Here is an 8,178-nt window from a genome sequence, read left to right on the forward strand (position 1 = left end):
CAACTCATACTTGCGACAGGTTCAAATGTTTTGATAATAAACCTCGACACTAAAATACTTATGAATTCACCAGCTTAATGCTGATAAACTCTTTCAAAATAACTTGTATTCTCAGGTCATCAGTAGACAGGTACCGATGCCAGCTTTTGAGAAGATGGAGCGCATTCAAGACTCATCATACTATTTTGATTTACATTATATTTTTGGTGTCTAAAACTATACGGAACATGCTTGTATTAAAATTTTATATTTAATGCAATGGGTGATGTTGTTTGCTTATTTACATTTACTGTGTTGTGATACTTTACATGACGTCCTCCGCCCTAGAACGTTTCCGCCATTCTTGGTTTTGGGGTGTGACAGATTGGTATCAGAGCATTGTTTATAGTGAAGCAAGTATATCAACCCATAAAAGATATACTAAACTATAAACCCATTTGGGATTAAAACACTCTGACCAAGAGTCTATACTTCAAATACTAAAATAGTTAATTAAGTATACTAGTCTGCATTCATACTAAAACCAGTGTCACAACAACAAGAACAAGAGTATTACGATTGTTAAATATCACAGGTAAGCTAGGGGATGTATGGTCAGTCCTGGGAATGGCATAGCCTGATCAACTATGCTGGTCCGAGGAGTGATTAGCATATGACCTAGAATAGTTGTGATGTGTTAACAAGTCTAAAAACTTACCAACAATGCCAGAAAAAGATCAGTGGGACTTAAACTTAAAATACTATAGGTGTATTTTGTGCTATTAACTACATACATACTATATCTTTATACCTCTCTTCTCGCGTAGATTTAAATGGCTGGACTCCATCACGACGACCCGTACTTTCCAAATGAAGGCAACATAGGAATGCTCGAAGCAGAGTCTGACGATGAACACCAAATTCCGTTGGATGATCACCAAGCTGAAGGCTTCTCAGATGGATCAGACTCTGAACCTGAAGTCAACAACCTACCGCTCGTAGGTCAACCCCCGAACAACAACCCTCGACCAGCTTTTCCAGGTCCTACTCCCTTATGGGCAAACAACTTGAATCGTTGGAGTGATGAACAGGGTCAACCCTTACCATACTTTGGGGACCGAAGCTTTTACAACGTCAGCAATGGTGGCTCTGCTGACCAAGCCCTGCCTGTCATTATCCGAAGAATAGCTCGTAATGTCGAGCAAGGTCGAGCAGCCATCGACCGGGTCATGGAGATTAATGCCAACTCAGGTGTCAACACAGTCCGCATCCGCCATCTTGAAGAAGACATGGAACGGACCCGGAAAACCAATGAAACCCTACAGCAACATCTGGTTGCCTCTCAAGCTGAAGTCATGGAACTCCGAGCTCGTCAAAGTGCTCATGAGCAACACCTTCAAGAGGTGGTCCGTCAAATGAGAGACCTCAGGGTTCTCCCGAGGAATACTCATCGCCGTTAGATGATGTCTAGTACATCATTATCTTTTGGGTTAATGATTAGCTTTTAACATCTGTGCTCTAAGTAGCACTTGTCTGTAAAATATTCCTAACTTCCAGTACTCTAATTAGGACTCTAACAACTGTCAAGCTTTTCAATATGGTATGATGTAAGACCTACTGTTAGGTCGATTTTCCTTGAACTTATTACATCAGTGATACCAGTATTATTGAAATCTATCTAAATTGTGGGAAAAATCTATACACTTGTGTTCTCCTACTAATATTTCTTGTTGTGATTTCAAACACTCATTCAACTGTTGGGCTATGGTTAGTTAGTCCATGTATCACTCTCACGTTGCTTACAAAATGATTCTTACCATTTTTCTTACCTTTATAAACTTATAGCTGAAAGATGCCTCCTCGCGAATCTCCCAGGAATAATCCTGCACCACCACCTCCTCCGCCTCCGGTCATCGATACTGCAGCCCTAAATGTTGTCGTAGCTGCAGCAGTGGCAACTGCCATGGCTTAGTATCACTCTTCTGATGCCAGCAGAGGTGGAACCCCTGTGGAATCAATCCCGGTTGAAACCCCTGTGCGCTCGAGAGAGTGCTCTTACAAGGATTTCACCAACTACAAGCCGAAGTCCTTTCATGGGACCGGCGGAGTCATTGCCCTCTCGCAATGGTTCGAGAAGACTGAAGCGGTCTTCGAAATATGTTCATGCCCTGCTGCGAGCAAAGTGAAATATGCCGCATGCACCTTTGAAGGAAAGGCCCTGACGTGGTGGAACGGCCACGTTAAATCTCTAACTCTCGTCGTAGCCAACGACATAGGCTGGGAAACGATGAAAGACCTCATGATTCAGGAATACTGCCCGAGGGGCGAGATCCAGAAACTAGGGCAGGAGCTTTTGAGCCTGACCATGAAGGGCACCAATATTGTTGCTTATACCGCCAGGTTCAGCGAACTGGTGGCCCTCTACCCTAATATGGTTCCCACTGAAGGGAAAAAGATCGAAAGGTACATATGGGGGCTTGTGCCTCCGTATCAGGGGAATGTTCTAGCATCAAACCCCGCTACCTTCGACAATGCCAAACGATTGGCACAACAACTCATTGACCATGGAGTCAAAACCCCTGCAACCACAACCACCCTAGCCATCCCGGAACCCTCCAAACCCGCTGATACTAAGCGGAAATTCTGGGATGAAAAGAAGAAGCAACAGGCTGCCAAAAAGCAACAAATTGTGGCAATACATGCCGCAATAACCCCTGCTGCTGCTACTACTACTCCGGTGGGTGGGTATGCTGGAAGTTCGCCCAAGTGCAAAAAATGCAACTACCACCACAATGGCCCCTGCCATGAAATGCAGTGCTCTAACTGCCACAGGAGAGGACACACAGTCCGTTTCTGTAAATCTCCGGCGAGACCGATCGCCCAAGTCCCCGGCTCTGGCGCGAGCCCGACCTGCTATGGATGTGGCGAAGCAGGCCACTATAAGAGGGACTGCCCCAAGACGAAAAATGCTGGCGGAGCAGGGAGGGTACTAGCTATAGGCCACGGGGAAGCAGTTGCTGACCCGACAGTGGTGACTGGTACGTTCCTCCTCGATGACTCCTATGCATGCATTCTATTCGATAGTGGAGCGGAGCGAAGCTTCGTTAACCATAAATTTGCTCGCATGCTTAATCAACCACCGCACTCACTCAAAGAACTATTCACAGTAGAAATGGCTAATGGAAAAACTGAAAGTATGAGTAGCATATACTTAGGTTGTACCCTAACTCTAGATAACCATTCATTCCCAATCGACCTCATGCCAGTCTCAATAAAAAGTTTCGACGTTATCATTGGCATGGATTGGTTAAGCCTTCATCGTGCCGACATCATGTGCTACGAGAAAGCAGTCTGTTTAAACCTTCCGTCTAACGAAACTCTTATAGTCTACGGCGACAACCCCGGTGCAAGTCTTCGCATCATATCAAGTATTCAAGCACAGAAGTATCTGCGTAAGGAATACCATGCATTCCTTGCTCACGTCGTCGACACGAGCCTCGAAACGAAAGAACTAAAGAACATCCCTGTAGTGAACGACTTCCCCGACATTTTCCCAGAAGAACTACCCGGGTTACCTCCGCAACGACAGGTCGAGTTCAGAATCGACTTAGTCCCAGGAGCTACCCCAGTAGCCAAGTCGCCCTACCGCTTAGCACCAGCTGAGATGCAGGAACTCTCTGGTCAACTTAACGAACTACTCAGCAAGGGCTTCATAAGACCAAGCTTCTCACCTTGGGGAGCACCGGTCTTGTTCGTTAAAAATAAAGACGGATCATTTCGTATGTGTATTGACTACAGAGAACTCAACAAACTAACGGTCAAGAATCGTTACCCTCTGCCTCGCATAGATGATCTATTCGACCAACTGCAAGGGGCGAACTATTTTTCTAAGGTTGATCTGAGATCTGGATATCACCAGTTACGAGTGCTAGAGGAGGATGCGCCGAAGACAGCCTTCCGAACTCGTTACGGACATTACGAGTTCGTGGTGATGCCATTCGGATTGACCAATGCGCCCGCAGTCTTCATGGATCTGATGAATAGAGTATGCCGACCTTATTTGGATCAGTTCGTCATCGTTTTCATTGACGACATCTTGATCTACTCCCGAAGTAAGAAAGAGCATGGCGATCACCTGCGACAAGTTCTAGAGACATTACAAAAAGAGAAGCTTTATGCGAAGTTCAAGAAATGTGAATTTTGGATCCGGAAAGTCGAATTCTTAGGACACGTGGTAAGCGAAGAGGGAATCCACGTGGACCCATCCAAAATTAAAGCCATTGAGAACTGGTCAACACCTAAGACGCCGACAGAAATTCGTCAATTTCTAGGTCTTGCTGGCTACTACCGCAGATTCATTCAGAACTTCTCCCGAATAGCGAAACCTCTTACATCCCTGACCCAGAAAGGTGTGGCCTTTGACTGGGAAGAGAAACAAGAGAGAGCGTTCCAAACGCTCAAGCGAGCCTTGTGCACCGCGCCAATACTATCTCTCCCCGAAGGGATAGAAGACTTCGTAGTCTATTGCGATGCATCGAACCAAGGGCTCGGGTGTGTTCTGATGCAGCGAGGTAAGGTCATCGCCTACGCCTCGAGACAGTTGAAGACACACGAGGTTAACTACACGACCCACGATCTTGAACTAGGAGCAGTGGTGTTTGCTCTGAAGATCTGGAGACATTACTTGTATGGAACGAAAAGCACTATCTTTACCGACCACAAGAGTTTACAACACATTTTCGATCAAAAGGAGCTCAACATGAGACAACGACGGTGGGTCGAGCTACTTAGTGATTACGAATGCGATATTCGTTATCATCCGGGCAAAGCCAACGTAGTAGCAGACGCCCTAAGTCGGAAGGAATATTCTGGTCGAAAAATCAAGTCATTGTCAATAACCATCCATTCACACTTGTCTAATCAAATTCAGACGGCCCAACTTGAAGCCATGAAACCTGAAAATGTGAGGAGTGAATCCCTCAGAGGAATGGACAAGAATTTAGAAGCCAAGGGTGACGGAGCCTTATATTTCATGGATCGGATCTGGACACCGAAACACGGTTGTTTTCGAGACTTGGTCATGACCGAGGCGCACAGCACTCGGTATTCCGTCCACCCAGGTTCAGATAAGATGTATCTAGATCTTAAAAAGCTATACTGGTGGCCTAATATGAAAGCAGAGATTGCTACCTTCGTGAGTAAATGCCTTACTTGCGCAAAGGTTAAGGTCGAGTACCAGAAGCCCTCTGGTTTATTGCAACAACCAGAGATCCCAGAATGGAAGTGGGAGCGGATCACTATGGATTTCATAACCAAGTTGCCCAAGACAGCGGGTGGACTTGATACCATATGGGTCATCGTCGATAGATTGACCAAGTCTGCACACTTCCTACCTATCAAAGAAACCGACAAGATGGAGAAACTGACTAGGACATACATTAGGGAAATCGTACGGCTACATGGTGTGCCTATATCTATTATCTCCGATAGAGATAGTAGGTTCACCTCAAGATTCTGGCAATCACTACAAGATTCCCTAGGAACAAGGTTGGACATGAGCACAGCCTACCATCCAAACTCTGGAAGATATGTTGCGAGCCTGCGTGATTGACTTTGGGAAGGCATGGGATACTCATTTACCCCTTGTCAAGTTTTCCTATAATAACAGTTATCACACGAGCATCAAGGTTGCTCCATTTGAAGCTCTCTACGGCCGAAAGTGCAGATCCCCTCTGTGCTGGGCTGAGGTGGGTGATACCCAATTAGCCAGGCGGCAAGCTTCCGACAGCATTCTCACCGGTCCGGAGATCATTCAGGAAACGACAGAGAAAATCGTTCAAATCCGTGAACGATTGAAAGCCTCTAGAGACCGACAGAAGAGCTACGCAGATAAACGAAGGAAACCTTTGGAATTTCAGGTGGGAGACCGAGTCCTTCTCAAAGTCTCACCCTGGAAGGGCTTGATACGCTTCGGCAAGCGTGGGAAGCTTAATCCGAGGTACATAGGGCCTTTCAAAATTCTTGCAAGAGTCGGCCCTGTAGCTTACAAACTCGATCTACCAGTTGCACTTCGTAACGTACATTCTACATTCCACGTATCTAACTTGAAAAAGTGTCTATCCGACGAGACTCTCGTAATCCCACTCGACGAGATCGAGATCAACGAGAGCCTCAATTTTGTGGAAGAACCAGTAGAAATCATGGACCGAGAGGTCAAGCAAACAAAACAAAGTCGCATACCCATCGTGAAGGTTCGCTGGAACGCTAAGCGGGGACCTGAATTCACATGGGAACGCGAAGATCAGATGCAACGCAAGTACCCACATCTGTTTCCCTAATCCACGAGTGTTCTCTTACTTTGAATTTCGGGACGAAATTCCCTCTAACGGGGGGATGATGTGACAACCCGATATTTCAACTCTTTGTAATGGCCTAATAGGTCAAGTATTGTAAACATTTTTGAGTTAATAAAATTAACTTTGATAATAAAATGTCCAAAAAGTTTCTATTTAAATTCTTCTATGTTTAAATATCATTAAACCATGATCGTACGTAAAAAGAACGCCCAAATCCGACTTCGTATATTGAAGTTATGATTTTTCCAAGTTCAGCTTAGCAACAGACAGCTAAAAACTCGAAACGGAGATCGAGCGACATTTGGCCGGAATGACCTAAACGAGAATCGAAGGTCTCGACAATGGTATTTCAACGGTAAAAAGTCTGGCAAAAACCGACGTCAGATAAAGAAGTTATGAATTTTTAAAGAAATTCCTTAATCACGTCATTTTAATAATTAAATAATAAAAATAATTTCGGAATTTACCAACAGAATCTAAACGAAGGTTGTAGATCGTAGTCTCACCTTCGCGGGGATATAAAGAACGTCGAAAACGGAGTTCGTATGAAGGAGATATGAATTTTTGAAGTTTGATAAATAATTTATATATAATTTTTATTAGAAATTCGGTATTATCCGAAGAGGAGTCAACCTAGGGCCGAGGTACGCACCGCGTACCCTCGTGCGCCCCGCGTAGTCGAGGCCACGGCCTCGGATCATCCACGTCGCCCTATTCGAAGCTACCCGACCCGCCGTCCCATCCGACCCGCCCCATCCGAAATACGTAAGCAGTGACGTCCCGTACGCGCCGCGTATGGGAGTACGCCCCGCGTACGAGAGCCTTCCAGCCCCCTATAAAAGGGGTGCGAGGGGTTCCGGAAAAATTGCTCATTCACTCTCCTTTTTCTTGCGTTTTACCTCGTTTTCCGTGCTCGCACTACCCCGAAGCCCTGGTCATTTTTGCTCAAGTCCCGAGAGTCGATTTTACTCCCGAGATTCCCGAGAATCCCGAGAAAAATCTGTTTCCCGAGACGAAACTCTGCCCGGTTTTCGATCTCGCTATCTTCAAACTTCCAAGTGAGTTCATACCCCTTTATTCAACCTTTGAAATGCTTTTAAATGTTTTAAATACTTTATGGGGGGGGGGGGGGGAATACAAGTTAAACACTTATAGTTATTGCTTCGATCACATGTGATTGCATTAATCACATGTGATTATAACTAGGAAACCAATGATTTTATCACTGTTCAAACTATTTTACTTCAAAATGTTTCACAAACTCTTTTACTTATCAAATGCTTTTATTTAAACTTTGTTTTACTACTTATAAATTGCATGCCTATATATGTATAGATATATAAGTAATGTTTAAAGGGCTTAGGAAGGCCATCCGCCCTATTTCCTTTTCGCGCACTAAGATGTGGTCTGGTGGGATTTCGGGTGACCATCCGAGGGTCGTTTCAATATTAGTTATATATCATATATACATGTATAGACATAAAAGTACTTCCATATTCATACTTATTAGCACATCATTAGTAAGTTACCATCGGGGTAACACAGGATCATACTACTACAATTTCTAGATCAACGAGTCAGTTCATTCAGGAGTCAATACTTATTACTAAGAGAACATATACAACGATACTAGAACAAGTAATATTATATTGCATATACACGAATACGTTAACAATTTTGATCCACTGTATGGGAGCATGTCTTAATTGTCATGACCCGAGTTGTAGCCAGAGTCTCTTGGAGGGAGAGCGTGAGTTTGCGTATAGATCTATACTGGATTGACTATCCTACACCTCGCTGCTAGCTATAGTGGGACCGACAGGTCTGCGGGTGCCAAACATCA

Source organism: Lactuca sativa, chromosome 2 (genome assembly GCF_002870075.4).
Source record: "Lactuca sativa cultivar Salinas chromosome 2, Lsat_Salinas_v11, whole genome shotgun sequence".
NCBI lineage: Eukaryota > Viridiplantae > Streptophyta > Magnoliopsida > Asterales > Asteraceae > Lactuca > Lactuca sativa.